Here is a 15516-nt window from a genome sequence, read left to right on the forward strand (position 1 = left end):
AACCAAGGACCCAGCACTTTCCCCTTCCCCCCAAAACAGGCTTTCCCCCACTCTTTTTCTCTCTTTTTTTTTTTTTTTTTTTTTTTTTTTTTTTTTTTTTTCTCTGTGTGTGTGTGTGTAGTGAATTCCCCGCAGATCCGGCCTGGAAGTTCACAGCTCCTGGAGTTAAGCCTCTTTGTTGCTTCTCTTCGTTTGGGGCATCTTTGTGTTTCCCCCCGCCCGCTCCACTGGAGACCGCGGTGAGTGAAGAGAAGGGGGCCTGGGCCTGGTGTCCCTGGCGAGGGACCGGGAGAACGGACGGCGGTGGCGGGTGATGGGGCGCAGGGTTTTCCCCCCATCCATCTTCAGGCAGCGGCAGAGTTTGGGAAGTTGGTGTGGGGATATGAGGAAGGGGGTCTGCCTAGGGATGCGGGAGACGTGACAAGGGAGTAGTGGAGACCTGCTGGTCCCCACCAGTCCGGGGCTTGTTTTGGCTCAGGCAGGTGAGATGTGAGGGGCTGGGATGTCTCCCTCCAGCTCTTCCTCCTCGGCGGGTCGGCGGCACTAATGGAGGGCCCAGTGCACGCACACTCGCTGCCGTGCTCCAGTGCTCGCCTGAAACTCTTCCAAAAGCTTGGTCCACGACCTTGCCCCGTCCTCGCTGCCGGCAGTCCGGGAGGGACGGTGAGCAGCGGAGGGAGGGAAAGGGAAAAGCTGTGCAAAGTAAACCATTCATCCTCCATTGCTCCAACTCTTGTCAAAAGCTGAGAGGAGTTTGGAGGCAAGAGCTGGCTCTGGCAGATGCAAAGGCATTTCGGTTTGTGCTCTGTGAAGGGGCTGCTGCTGCTGCAAAGAAAAGGGGGGAATGGGTAGTCCGTTAGTAAAATTTTTACCTTTTTTTTCCGCAACTGTAAAGTTTTTAACCCTGGTGCAAGGATGAGGAGTGATTTGGGTCAGGGAAAGTAATTTTCTGCCCGGCAGTGGGATGTTGTAGGAATTGTGCACGCGTGCCTCCCCGCTTGGACTGCAACTTTGGCAGGTCCTCTGGATGGTGGCTGTAAATAGAAAATGTGTTGGGGAGAAAGTGGGATGCTGAATTTGTAGCCATGTCCAAAGGAGACTTTTTAAGCTGCTCTGAAGATACTAATGTTTACTTTGAAAAATAATAATAGACTTTAACTAATATCCCTGGCTGGCAAAAGGTATTTAATACAAATCCCATATCTTTGGGCACTTCCCCAACTAATTCCGGTATCCCAAGTGTTATTTCACTGGCATTGTTTGAAAGGCAGGTCAGGTCTATTAAAGTTTTTTTTTTTCCCTTGTTTGTTTTAAAGAAACTCTCTTGACCTCTCTGCAGCATTATGTGAGTAGGATAACAGGAATCCATACACACACTCAGCACCCGCGCGTAATTCTCAGCATGTCATAAATGTTTTTCTTGGTGCCCAGTTCTCTTTAATTTCTACACTGCTACCATAGTGTCTTTTTGATATGTTCATTTGCAACCTGCCATTTAAGTTTCTTTTCCCATGGGCTAAAAAACTACCATGGAAAATATTAGAAGAATGTGGGCGTTTTGTAAGTAGAATTTTATCTTAGCTTTCTCTTCTTTTGAAACTAACTTACTCAGTGTGCATATGATTAGGGGAGAGTTCTTCCATATTTATGCCTATATACATATATGGCAGACACTTTGATTTAATGGGTTGGATGTTGAGGTTCATGGTTCAGAGAAGGATTTCAGCAGAAACACATCATTGGTTTGCAGTGAAGATTTGTTCTGTTTATTTAAGTGACCTAAAGAAATGAAGGTGAAATAACTTCCCATGCTAATAGGAGTCATCTGGGGATCTTCTGAAGTAAATAGGACTATTAGAGAGAGCTGTGAGCTCTCTGCTGGGTGCATGATATTCTTTTACAAGAAATAAATGGAGTTTTGTTCCATGTCCTTTTCTTAATCCTCTCCTTCAGATAAAATTAGAGGGATTCATCCTGCATATACTATGCAGAAGAGGTCCCAGTAGGTGTTTGCTGTGAGGGTTGAAGTCAGATACAGTGCAGGTCTCCCTGCTTCCCGCTGGGGAGTCTGAGCCAGGTTCATCTGAAGGGTGTACAATGGTCCTCTGCAGGTTTGAAAGGCAGGTTCAGTTTTGTCCCTCTCATACCCATGCACACCCACAGAACTCTTCTCTGAGAGATATCTCAGTACAAGTAGCTGAATCCACACACATTTCTTCTCTGCTTGGAACCAAGAAGAAATATTAGAGGTGCATGATTCTATATGTATGTGCTAGAAAATGGCATGTAAGTTTTATGGGTGTTCTGCATCCCTGCAGTTGGGAAAATGCAAGTTTTCTGTACCTTGTACTGGCATGGTACACAAGCACAGAGCAAGAGGTTTTTAGATTGCAAAGTGAAACACAGTATTTGGTGTTTGCAAAGGTCTTTCCAGCCCTCTGAGCGTAGGACTCTTGGCTTGGAGTTTTGCCCTGTTGAAGGACAGATGAATCATTGCCCAGTTCACCTCACTCTTTGAAATTCTGCTCTGCCCTCAAAACTAGTAGCAGACAGATCCCTCCAAGCCTTCAGTACCAAACTGGCAGTCCCACGATACTATCAGGATGCTGGTACAACTCCAGCAGAGTTGCCCCTTCAGGAGCCAGCTGGAGCCTCCTGCCAAGCAAGGAGCATAGCAGGAGGGGCTATGAAGCAAGCAGCCTACTTTGTCCCCATCCTCCCCAGTGATGCAGAGGAGAAACTTCCTTTCCTGAGTTAAGAAAATTGATCCATCTGGGGCAGTTCTGAATTCTTGTACTTTCTTGTCATTGTTACTGAATGACCACACTTGACTGAAACACCACCAGGTCTATTCACCAGTGTTTCCTGGCCTCTTCCTGAGCCACATACACCTAGGAGCACACAAACCTTGTGGTCTGATAAGGAGCACAACATGAAAAAAGAACTATTACCTCTCCTACCTGGGCTGTGGGAGGGAAGATGGGTGATAGGACAGGAAAGAGACTTAAATTGGAAGCATGTGTTTGAACGTGGAGGTGTTTGGTCTGTCCTCACCCAATGCGCATGCCCAGTGTGAGCTTAAATGATTCCCTCTGCTGCCCTGTGCCTTCTTGTCCCCATGCAGAAGATGGGACTAAACCCTGTGCTGATGGGTTGAGCACTGGGGCAGGTCAGATACTGCTTTCCATGTTGACTCCTGCCAGCCAACCGGTACCCACTCTCGTGCCTCTCAGAGCAGAGCTCAGGTGTACCAGGAAGGACCCTCTCTGTCATACTGAGCCTCCTCAGGACTACCACAGGGCTGGAGAGGCACCTCTGTGCCTCTGAAATCATTCTCTTCCCAAGCTGTTTCCCAGTACCGCACCTTTTGTGCCTCATGAAGTGAGGGAGCAATGACAGCGAAGAGTATGTTGGGGACCACACTGGTTGTTTTAGCCTAGGTTGGCCTGCAGGTGGGTTTTCAGAGACTTTGGGCTGAGCTGGGCTCAGTTTAGTCACTCAGCCTGCAAGATGTTACAACAGCAGTAGGCCAGCGTAACTCCGGGTTAACAAAAGTTTCTTTGGCAGTAAATGGTGGTAGGTTGTTCGTTTTAATATTGGGTGCTGAGTACCCCAGAGGTATGAGGCACAATTCCCTTGGACTTCTTTAGTGGGCAAAGATGACTTGATATGTTAATGCTGGCATGTTACAGACCAAGGCTTGCAAGTCTCTTGGTTTAAACTGTTACCTCCTGGGCTAAAAACTTTGCAGTGAGAAGTCTACAGTTAGGATGGGATATCCCACAAGGAAAAGGTCCTCTTGCAAAATCTTTGGAGACTTCCTGTTTCTGGCTAGACTGAAAACATCCCGAGGGAAAAACCTGCTGCCATGTATTTTGGTGCTCCTGTGGTCAGTCTCAGTTTAAGAGGTTGTTATGTATTCTGGTTCCTAGGCCACAAGAACAATTTAAGGCAAATAATGACTAAATGAATTGCAGGTCCTTAGGTGGAACGGGGTAACTGTTCAACGAAAGGTATCACAAGCATCTTTTTCTATTTCCTGTATTTGCTTTAGTTCCTCTTGGCCCTGAATCATACAACATCGTATCTTCTGATTCATTGGCTGAACGTAGTGCTTGCAGCCAGTTTTCTGGAGGGAATGCTTGCAGGATGGGAAGCTTTCAAAATTTGCTTCGTATGCATGTTTGCGCACAAGAGTCTTTTAAAATCTCTCCACAGGAGCGTGTGCTCCAGCAACACAGCTGTAGGAGTGTCCATGGGAAGCTAAGACATAAGGAGTATGGATACAGTGGAAGCAAGTTGGTTGAAAAGCTCAGAAAGATATTTGTTGTAAGGAAAACGCCTTCTTGATGCTTACACAGTCCCAAAGCTCCTGCAGGCACTGCAGGGCTTTCTGCTTAAACAAGGAACAACAGATCCCTGCCCTGAGGATGTTGCGTGCTCCTTTTATTAAAATGGCCTCCCTTCCCTGCAAAAGGACAAATGGGATGGGAGGCTCAGCTCTGCCTGGTGGGGTTGTTAGCAGAGCACCTGGCACAGCACAGACAGGGTGCCTGAGAGGGGCTCTCAGGGCTGCCATTGTGTGTTGTAGGAGCTCTTCAGTAAGAGGCAGTGCCAATTTATTTTGGCTCTGGTGGCATCGACGGAGGGAAATGTGCTTCAGGGAGCGTGTGGGACGTGCTCGAGCTTCTTCTCCCTCCTTGTGGGCACTGTGCCAGCACAGAGGTGAGAGCCAAACTTTATTCTTGCTTTCTGCTCAGCTGCTCTTGAGAGGCTGCTGCCCTGTGTCCAAAACCCTTCCCTGAGCTCCCCTTAGATGTGAGGATGGTGACTGCACCTTGTGCCTGTGCAGCGTGTTGGAGGCTTTCTGGGCAAAGTCCAAACCACACCACAGCATGTTGCCCCCATGAAAACCCACTGTTGTCAAGTTCACAGAGGTTTTAGGCTGTGGCGTCTCTATATATGTATGCAAGAGCCAGATGGTGTTTTGGAAACAGATCATTTTTCATTAATTTCTGTGCTCAGCATAGGCAGTAAGTCTTTCACCCTGAGTCCTGCAGTGGCAATGCCGTTTTGGCTCTCTAAGGTCCACTCTGGCAAGGAGATTAGCCAGCAGGTCATACTCTTATGCACAGCCATAGACCTGGGGCTCTGCCAAATGCAAGGGATGCATTCACTGGTTGCAATGTCAGCAAGTCTGAACAAGCTTGTGTGTCTTAAAGACTGTGCATCAGGCCCTTCTGCTGTTCTTTAAATCAAGAGTGGAGAGGGAAAGGGTGTAAATATCCCTGTCAGAACTGAGTTGTCAGCTTTCAAATACCAAAATGAGGTTGCTTTTTATTTTTCTTCTAGCTGACAAGAGGACAGGTTAGGCAGAGTCCTGTGAATTAATGTGTTGAGTTTAGTGTGGTTTAGAAAGCCTGTGGTGATATAAACCTACTGAGGTAGTCTTTGAGAAATAAACCTCAAATGTGCATACACTGGCCTGGAACACAGGATTTGTATGCAAAATGCAGCTTCCTCTGATAATTTATCCTGGTAGTTTTAGGGAAAGCAGCCACCTTGCTTAGTGATTGCCAGTGTTTTAGCGCTCAAGCCTGTGATGTGAGGAGGGCTGCATGTCAGTCTCCACTACGCCACAGATTTCCCCCCAAGCTGGGGCAGGTTGCTCTTTGCCTCATCTTTCCACCTGCAAAACCTGTAAGTGGCACTTCCCTGCCTCCTTGTGGTGTTGAGAATAGGTCTACTGGAGATCAAGAGAGACCATACATTTTCTGGCCCTCGAAAAATCTCTTGGATAAGGACCACGATGTTTTCAGCAGAGAACCTCCTGTGGCATTGACAGCCCAGTGGGGGGCTCCTGTGGCTGCCTCTGGGGACGTCTGCCTCTGCTTGTTGTGTGGATATGGGCTCTGTAAGGGCTGTGGGATGCTTTTGGTTTGGAGGGTAGGCTGGGTTTGGGGCTATAGAGAAGCCCCTCTCTGAGTGTGACCCTCAGGGAGTCCAGCGTAGGTAGTAGCACTGCAGCTGCAGGGAGTTTCTGGCTCCAGCCAGTGGTTGTACAGAGAGGCCATTGTAGTCCTATGTACTGTACATCTCAACAGGCAAAGTAGCTCCTGGGTTGGTTTTTTTCTCCCCCACCCTCCTCCTCTCCATCCCTTCAAATCTACTTTATGAAGTTCCTTCCCTTAAATTGCAAATTTGGCCTTATCTTCAAAGAAACCCTTTAGTGCCAAGCTTTTAAAGGTAGGGAGGAGGCAAGAGCAAAAACATCAAATCCATTAGCAGCCCAGTTGCCAGAGAAAATGTTTTTTAAAACATAATCTAAAACCTTAGTGTTTGAGAGCCAAAGCCGAGATTGAATACAAGTATGGGCCTTGTCCCCAGAGAGTCGCAATGCTGGGAATATGTTGGCACAAAGACAGGCCATGGAACGAGGATTCTTGTGCATGCACGCACACAAATAGACAATTATTTGGAAGCCAATAGTATTCTGGATGCTGAAGAAACTTATTCTAGTGCCTTCTGTCCCAAGTTGCTCCCTGAGCTGTAGCTGACTTGAAGAGCATTCTCATCGCTCCAGCACTCTGCAGGATGGCAGTCCCCTCTGGGGCAGGAAAGTTCCTGCTATTCCTTGACCATGGGTAGTAAAAGGACTAGCTGGTCCTGCTTCTTTAGAGCCTGCTGCTGTCAGTGAAAGGTTCCTTTGGGCCCTCAGAATGGCGATGGGAATGATTTTTATTTTTTATTTCCCCATAGGAAAGTTGCTTGTTTAACAAACCCAAGCCCTGTCAGATTGAAGGGGTGGGTTTGAGTCCTAGTGTCAAGAGGTGTTTTCAAAAATGTAGTGGGTGGGATATTTAAAAAATACCTGGGCTGACTTTAATGTTGTGGTGGAGAGTCAATGAGATTTGTGCATTCAGAGGTCAGACAGCTCTCTTCCTCAGTTTTAAGTACAGGATCTTGTGGGATGGTCCCACTGTCACCAGTGTAACAGCTGCCCAGATTAGTCCTGACCACCTACTGCTGCATGGAAGTGGACTCTATTTCAGGAGTGGCTATCAGACACATCTTGGCTGGCAAGAAGTTGAAGTGCAGTTTCTAAGCTAGAGTCATATGGAGCAGAAGGAGGGCAAGGTGCCCTAATTATCCAGCTGTAATGGGGTTTGAATCCAGTGAGGAGCACCCCATTAGTAACTTCTTTGGGGGCCTTGTGACGTGGCCAGCCAGACCACAGCAGAGCTGTGGGACCCCTGGAGGAGGAGGGCTTGTTATCTACTAGCTCTTGAGTCCCTGTGGGGACTTCCCTACCCCTCGGCTGGCCAAGCAGGATATCTGACTTGTACCTGTCAGCCACTTCTGGAGTGGGGGCTTGTAGGGTGAGACAGGGCTGCGAGAAGGGGGCCCATGGAAAGCTCCTGAGAGAGTCATGCCAGCTGCTCTGGATGTGTCCATTATCACTGTTTCATCACTTTTGGGGTGTCCTGGAACGGCCTAAAGAGAAAAGGTGTTTCCTTTCCAGCTGGGGAGGAACAGAGCTCCTGTTTGCATGTGCAGCTTGTGCTGAACACCTCTGTAATGCTATAAGGAGTCCAGGGCAGCACAAGGGCTTAGGGACCTTGCTCTTCTGGGTGCCTGAGCTGCTGTGAAGGTTGCAAGAGTACTTTAGCATGTTGTCACCCCAGCTCCAGACCCTGCCAGAGATGGCTGCCCAGCCAGCAAAGAGGGAGAAGGTCTTGGGATCATGGTCAACTATGCTCAATGACCATGCAGCCCATTAGCTGCCAGTATCTGGGAAAGAGAGGTCAGTACTAAGGTATAGAGCTGGAGCTGCTGGAGCCTGGGTGTGTGTTTGCTGACCCTACTCCCCTCTTGGCAGGGAGGTGTGTAGCCAATTTCAGGAAGCATTAGGGAAGAGGGATGGCTTACATGGCTACAGCAAGATAAGCCAGCCCTGTGTCTCATAGGACAGGCACTGGTCTACTTATATTCTCACCAGGGCTGTACTTGCCTGGTATGCAAATGTGCAGTACAAGCCTGTGGTCTTTTGTGGGAGCAAGGGTCAGCTACTTACACCATGTAGCAATTTAGGCAGGAACATACTTGCTAAATATACAGTTGTCCAGTTTTCTTCACAATTGCCTGGACTGCAGATTTGTGGAGGAGGGAATAGGAGCACAAAGAGAACAACATCAAGAGCAAGTGGCAAGCTGTGTTTATCGTTGATGCCTGACCTATAATCTGTCTCCCTGGGGATAGCTTTGGACATCCCCAACCTCTGAGCCACTTGAAAGAACCACCTTTAAAAAAATTTCCCAAACTAGTGACCGAGCAAACAAGCACACATTTCATCGGCCACAAAAATGTGAGCAAAACCTAGTTTTTACATAGCTTCAGCATTGAAGATAAGTAGAGGTTTCTCAATTCTCTGGATGAAAGCCTGAGAAAGGCCTGCTATGCCATCTTCTGCCATCACCATATTCCAAAACCTAAATTACTATTTGTATTACGGTTGTGTCTACAAGTTTTAACCAAGGCTGGAACCCAGCTGTGGTAGATACTATGTTAACTTGTAGTGGGAGATGGTTCCTACATTCCCATTCAACACGGCAAGGCTCTTTGCAGAAAAGAAGATAAAAACAGAGCATGAAAATGACAGTTGTGCCTTGGAGTGACTCAGAAGGTCAGGACTGGAGCTTAGTACAGACCCCATGTTGGCTGATATTTAGCCTCGTGCTCCTTCCTCCACCTTACCTGGCTTGTCAGAAGGGGAGGTCAAAGTCAAGCATCACTAGGGCTTGACTGAAGGTTGTCTGCCTTGAAGCTGAGAGTTACCCATAGAAGAACCTCATCTTCCTAAGCCCTCAGCTCACATCAGTCAGTAGAGAGTGACATGGCTACATGTGCTCCAGTGAGTGGTTTCCCACATGGAGCACGTGGCACTGCAGGTGTTGCTGGTGACATCTTGCCTCTGTGACAAGCCTTACATTGGGGTGGGCAGCTGGTCTTGTAGAGCTGGGGGCTGGCAGGTGGAAAGTAAGAGTGTGTGGCTAAAGGGGAAGGAAAGGAGCCAGTTATGTCTTTAATTCTCTCCTGTCAGCTACTTTTCAGTTGCGGCGTTGCACTTTGAAAGATAGCTGGAAGAGCAGAGAGCCAGTGTAATAAAAGTGTTTTGCTTGCAGCATGCAATCTCACGTAAAATGATATCATTACATAAATATTGTGTGCCTTCTTGCCGGGGGGTCTGGGGCTGTGCTCCTCCTGCTCTGGAGGCATTGCCTTTCAGTGTACAAGCCAAGGATGAACTCCAACAGATGCTGCTGAGGCCAAGTCCATGGCTTGCACTGTGCCCAGGTGCAAGAGGAGATGTTCACATCTCCATGGTCAGCACAGATGTACCTTACACTGGAAGGAACAGGGATGAGGGGACAGCTGGGTTACCAAGAGCTGCTCTTCTTGAGAGCTGCCAGCCATACTGAGGGTGTGTCTGGGGACACACAGGGGTACCTGACTGCTAATCTGACCCTTGCAGGCACAGCTAGCCCAGGATGGAACAGCTGTGGAGACACCAATGGCAGGACATGAGCCAAACCTGGCATGATGGGTTAACTGGGATCTATCACTCAAGAAGGGGAAGAGTGCTTCAGTGAAACCTGGGCAGGTTCCTTCACCACTCCTTTCTTGTCTGACCTAGAGGACTGTTTGGGGGAGCAGGTGGAGATGCGTATGCATCCTCTTCCAGTAGCTGCTTGTTTGCAGAAAGCTATGGGCGAACTCTCCTGAGGGGCTGCTCATGGCCCTCAGGAGAGTTCTGCTGCTGTCTGAGTAACAGCCTGAACTGCAGCCGGAGGCTTTTTGCTCAGAGGAATGCTTTGAAACATACTGTTTTTAATGGCACTGTGTTGTTAAGGGCTCTTTGTGTCTGGGTGAAGAGATGACTCCATGCTCTACTCTGCAGGGAGAGGAGCCCATCTGAAGCAGGACTCCTCCATTTTGCGAGTGGGTTTGATCTGCCCTTTGCAAGCTAAATAATTGAATTACAGAAGAGATCTTAGATGAGATATTTGTGCCATTACAAGGCTCAGTCAGTGCCTGGGGATTGGAACAGTGGTGGGAGATGTCAGACAGCTGCAAGGTTATGGCTTTTTCTTTCTCTGTTGATCCCAGGTCACTCCTTATGAATGAAAGACTACGAAGAGGCTGTTGCCTTCACTTCTGTCCAGCTGAACTAGACAGGGTGTGGGATGGAGAAGGTGTCAAAAAATGGGTTTGTGCCACCCATGCGTTCAACAAATAATCTCTTCCTCTCTCCCAGCACACACCCCCCTTTCAGTTTTGCCTCAGACCCCGGAGAGAACGGGATTGCAACTAAGGCTTCTAGAGTGCCCCTGTTCCCTGCATATGTGCTGCCTACCAAAGGATGTGGGTGCTGCTGCCAGGTCCTCACACCCTCCTTTCTCCCCCTTTTCCATCTTTATTTTCCCCTCCTCTGCCTGAGGTCTCCCTGTGCTGCCAGCAGCAGTTGCCGGGGCCGAGAAGGGCTTGTTGGGCCATATCCTGGATGCCCCTGCCCTTACTTGTTTTGGGAAAGGCTGATAAGGAACAACTAGAGGTGCCTCCCCAGGCACCATCCCACTGCCGGAGAGGTGCTCCCAGCCCTCACCAACCCGAGGCGAGTGCCGAGCGCTGGCATGTCGGAGCGGGTCTGGAGAGCCCTTGCCTGGGCAGAGTGGCTGCCTGCAGATGCAGGCAGGGCTGCTGCCTCCCCAGAGGTTATTCTGTAGAAACACCATCCTTGAAACGAGAGCTGTGTCTCTCCTGCCCTTCTTTCCTCCCAGCTGGTGGGTTGGGGCTTGAGGGTTCAAAGGCAACATTTTCCAGTCTCCGCCACCGTTTGCGATCTCACAGGGTTTTGCAGGCTGGGAGGGTTTTATGCTGACCTGTCTCCTCACAGGCAGTCAGAGAAGCAGCTCAGTGAGGCTGGTGGACGTGGCATGCACTGAGGTGCCAGCATCTGCAAGGGGCATGTAGGCACCGGGCCAGGAAGGCTCAGTGAGCTGTTAATGAGCCACAGATGGTCAGCTTTATCTGGGAGCCTGCCGACTTGGGCTTCTAGAGCTTTCTGCAGAAGAAATACATGAGTAAAAGCTGGTGGTAGGTAAGGGTTGGGAAGGAAGACCCTAAAATAAAGATCCTTCCAAAGGCATATCAGGGGGACCTCAAGAGATCACCTCTGCTAAAGGCTCATTGTGTTTTTGCTGAAGGTCTCCTTAACTACTCGTGGGCTGCAAAAAAAAGAGTAATTTTCCACGTAAGAATTTTGTAGTTGATGTGTAAGACCAGCAGAGGTTTATCTGTGGCTTCTACAGAGAAGGGTCTCCAGAGACTCTGCTGGGGTATGAAGCCCTGAAGGCTGTGATGGTTGCATTCCGCTCTTGCAGGGGAAAGGACGCTCCCAACAGATGTTTGTTATCAGAAGAGCAAAGCAGAGAAACAGAAAAACTTCAGTTGGCCAGAAACGCAGAGAGAAATTGTCATTGTTTCCCTGTTGGGCTTGCAGAGGGAATTCTTGAAGCTGCTTTTTGTCCCATTGTAACATTTTATGTTTATATAGCTTACCTCTTTCATGAGGGACTGTTAAATCCTGCAGCATATTGTGGATGTGACTATATGAAAACAGCTTGTTTTACCCATCCGGGGGCAGAGTGTGCCAGCTGCACAACTGGATCTAAAATCATGGAGCAGCATTTTCTTACAACTGAGTGGTTTTTTTTCCTAAAAGAGTTTATGGTATTTCCCAAATTAAGAAATGGTCAATCATTTCCCTAATGGTCATTCTAAAACTGTGTTTCCCTTAGATAGCTGAGTTTTCCCACTTGCTAAAGGGAGGGGGGAAGACCTTGTTCCTTTCCACTTCTAATATCTGTAATAACTGACAGTATTTAATGTAACATTTAACTGTGGAAGGTGGGTACTGCCTGAGCCGGTCTACAGATAACTTTACACTGAACAGTTAAAGCTTTTTCTAGGGGTATTTAGTGCTATGGGACAGTCACAGACTTCCCTTCTCAAAGAAAGCGGTTTGACAGTCCCTGTAAGCAGTTAGAGATAAATGTCCTTGAGGCAGAGGATGGCTTTCCTAAAGCACCTAATACTGAGGTCTTAAAGGACTCTCTGTAAAATGAGACAATCCCTATGTTCCTTTACTGTACAGTAATGTCAGGATCTTTGGAAGATCCAGATGTAGTTTTAGATTCTTTTTTCCTGATAGACAAGCAAATATTAGGGGTTTGTCATGTTCTCCCAGACCACTACTGGTTGAGTCTTCAGAGAGTGTGATCTGATCTTTCCTGTGAAATGCATACTAACACCTCTCAAGCAAAGGTGATTTTTGCATTAAAAAGGCTTTCTAAATGGATAAAGCAATTCTCAACATAAAAACGTCTTAGTCCTTTGCAACAGGAGAGGTAGACTTCTTGGATTAGACTATTAGTCTCTTAGATTTAGGCTTTTAAGAATATCTTGGGCTGAACAGAATAGTTTGAGAGATGGAGAACAGACTAGAATCTCCTATTGTCACCCCCCCAAAGCCTAGGAGCTGGTGTCACTGTTTATTCTTGGTCTCTTTACTGCTTACAGTTTTCTCCAAAAATGACTAAACATATAAAAAAAGGTTTGGGTTTGGGGTTTAAGGTTTCTTTTCTTTCCTTCCCAAATTCTAGGCCAGACTTTGACCACAGTCATGTAGTTGTTTTTTCTTCCTTACTTCCAAATGCAGTCACATAACAATAGCCTGGAAAAAAAGTACTGGGAGTGATTTGTTCATGAATTTGTTTCCTTTTTTGGGCTACAAGGAGAGGGTTAGAATTTGGGTAAGGAGGCTGGGAACTCCAAGCCATCTCTTTCAAGGTTGACAAGGGTTTAAATGGGAATCATCCTGGTAAAATGAGAAGTATTGTCGAGAGGCAGCCTTTCCTGGGCAAGTATTTCCATTGCTCCATAGGCAGAGCCTCACGCTCGGTGCACCTTTTTTCAGCTAAACCCAGGACTTTATTTGCTATTTATGTAATAGCAGAGTCTTGTACAGATGCTACTAAACAGGCTTTGTCTGCCACAGGCAGGCAGGGACGGACTAGAAGAGAGAGAAATGCTCCTCCCGTATTAAGGCTTCTTCAGAAGTGGGTGATTGTTTGCTTTCCTTAACAATCTGCTAATAGGAGGTAGTGGGTGGTGTTGTCCTTCTTATTTATTTTATGTAGGATGTCATGACAGATGGTGATTTTGACTGTTGTCCACAGCTGTAGAAACTGATTGCTTCCTAAACCAAGTTGACTAGGATGGATGCATCTTAGCTGAAGAGACACGGAACCATCTGTGAAAGAGGAAACCAGTCAGTCTCAGTTGGTTGTGTTCAGTCATCTCTGTCCTGAAGAGCAGGAAAAGAAGTGTTTTGCAGACAGGGCTAGGGGATACATTTTTAGTGTCTGGATTTTTGGGTCTTGGGATGGGATACCTCCGATTACAAAGAAAACGAAAGGTCACTAGGTGGGACAAAAATGAATATATGATTGCTGTGCTGGTCAGGAGGGTGTTTGTTGAAATATCAAACTGTAGAGCCAGTGAAATCTTGACATTTTATTGATGATTCAGTGGATTTGGTCCCTACGGGAGAGAAAGCAGAAGCAAGTGGAGCTTGTGCCAATTGGCAAGAGAATATAATCTGATAAAGGCTAGACCAGTCTGTAAAGTTTTCAAATCTCAGGAAATTTCCTCAAAGTATTTATTTATTTATGGCTTTGCTGAAAAATTTTCAACCAGCTGTGTTTAAAAATGTAACAGTAATGAGATACTTAAAAAAGGAGTTAATCTCTCCCTCTCTTTGACCTGCTGCAGAGCGCCAGCTGTAGCACAAGCAAGCCCTGGGGAATCAAAGTGGCCTAACCCTGCAGCCTGCGAGCCAAAGTCACACCTTGGGAAGCCAAACCCCAGAGGGAAGCACTGGCCTGTGGCAGGTCATAGGGGTGCTGGAGGGGTGACCATTTGGCCATCCTCCAGGGGCAGCAGGTTTAGCCTGCCCGGCTCTTCCACTCTCCAAATCTCCCCAGTTCTTGTAGACCCCAGCCACTTGTCCTCAGGGCAGCAAGACCCAGTTTTGTCTGAACTGCTGGGAGGCCTTGAACTGTCTCTGACACCCCTGATGGGGAAATGCTGGAATGAGGAGGAGGGGAAACCAAGGGCTTTTGTACTGAGGGAACAAAAAACATGCTCTGCGTGTCCCTGGGTTCAGCTATTACAGACTACAAACCGGACTGGGTTTTTTTGTTTGGCTTTTAAATGCTTCTTTGGCCAATGTGATTTTTTATTTTTTTTTTTTTTTGTCTGGAGGATGTCTCTTTGGGAGACAAAGCCAGTCTGGGACTCTTCATTTGGCCCATCCAGCTTATCCACAAAGCATGCACAAGCCATCTTCTCCAGGCTCATTTCCTCTAGGATTCCCTATGGCTTTGCAATGGCTAAACCTTTGTGTTTGATATCGAAGGCAGAAAGGCCAGGATGGGCAGGCCAGCTGTACTGTGTCCTCTAGCCCCATGCCAACAGGGCTCAGTGCAGGGTGGGGGAACTCTGTGAGAGCTACAGCTGTGAGAACGGTGCAAAATGCATGTGGTGATTGGCAGAAATTGTTTTGAGGAAGAAGATGCCTCTGATGATGATGATGGGGTGGCACATGGTGGATGGGAAAGGTAAAGCAAGTTAGTTTTGGTCACTGGTGGAGGATTGTGTGGAGAAGTCCTGTGTCCTCTGGGCCTACAGGTTTCAGCTTCAAGATGCATATCACAACAGAAAAATCTCCTCTCCTCTCTTTCCTTTTTCTACCACTGGTAGCTAATCAAGATTCAGTTTTAATGACTTCCCTCTACTCTCTCTGCTTCCTCTCCCCCTGCCCCACACATGCCTTTTTTATATTTTTTCATGCAATTTTTTGGCAGAAGTTGAAACACAAGAAGCGTTTGGACCAAGATGAAAACAGTGGAGGAGCATGTTGGGCAGTGCAGTGCTTTGTTCTGAGTTCAGGAGGAGAAGAGGGGGAAGCGAGGGGGGACGGATGTCATTTCCCAGATGGGGACCCTGCCAAAGATGTTCTTGCTGCAGAAAGCAAAGGCCAATTTTTGAGGTTATACCAGGTTTAACCCTTTGTCGACTCGCTTCTGCCATGCAGGGAAATGCCAGACTCTGGTGCCAGTCTACTGTTGTGACTAAATGCCAGCAAGAGTCCAAAGTTTTTGTTGGAAACCCTAATGAGAGTATGAACAATCTGCTCTTGTTTATGAGTGAGGGTCCAACACTGGTGCAGTTGCTGTTGAAAAAGAAAGATCAGCATGTTCTTTACAGGGGGTCAGGACTGCTGTGCTGTCCCCTGTCCTGCCAGAAGCACCTGGTGGGAGTTGGGATGTTGCTGAACGCTGTCTCAGCTGTTCCCATTGTGGGGTAGGGAACTTTTGTCTCATGATGCTCAGG

At 47.6% G+C, this 15516-nt stretch overlaps 1 protein-coding gene across 2 annotated transcripts in view; it reads left to right on the top strand.

Annotated features, from left to right (window-relative positions):
* The first annotated feature begins 103 nt into the window (after positions 1-103).
* BOC (BOC cell adhesion associated, oncogene regulated) overlaps positions 104-15516 on the top strand; it is a 55500-nt gene continuing 40087 nt past the window's right edge. For both annotated transcript variants that reach the window (XM_018074585.3, XM_008922505.4), the window contains exon 1: positions 104-239. The gene's annotated coding sequence lies outside the window, so the exon portion shown is untranslated. The remainder of the gene's footprint in view (positions 240-15516) is intronic.

This window comes from Manacus vitellinus, unplaced genomic scaffold (genome assembly GCF_001715985.3).
Source record: "Manacus vitellinus isolate BGI_N305 unplaced genomic scaffold, ASM171598v3 scaffold_28_pilon, whole genome shotgun sequence".
In the NCBI taxonomy this organism is placed as follows: Eukaryota; Metazoa; Chordata; class Aves; order Passeriformes; family Pipridae; genus Manacus; species Manacus vitellinus.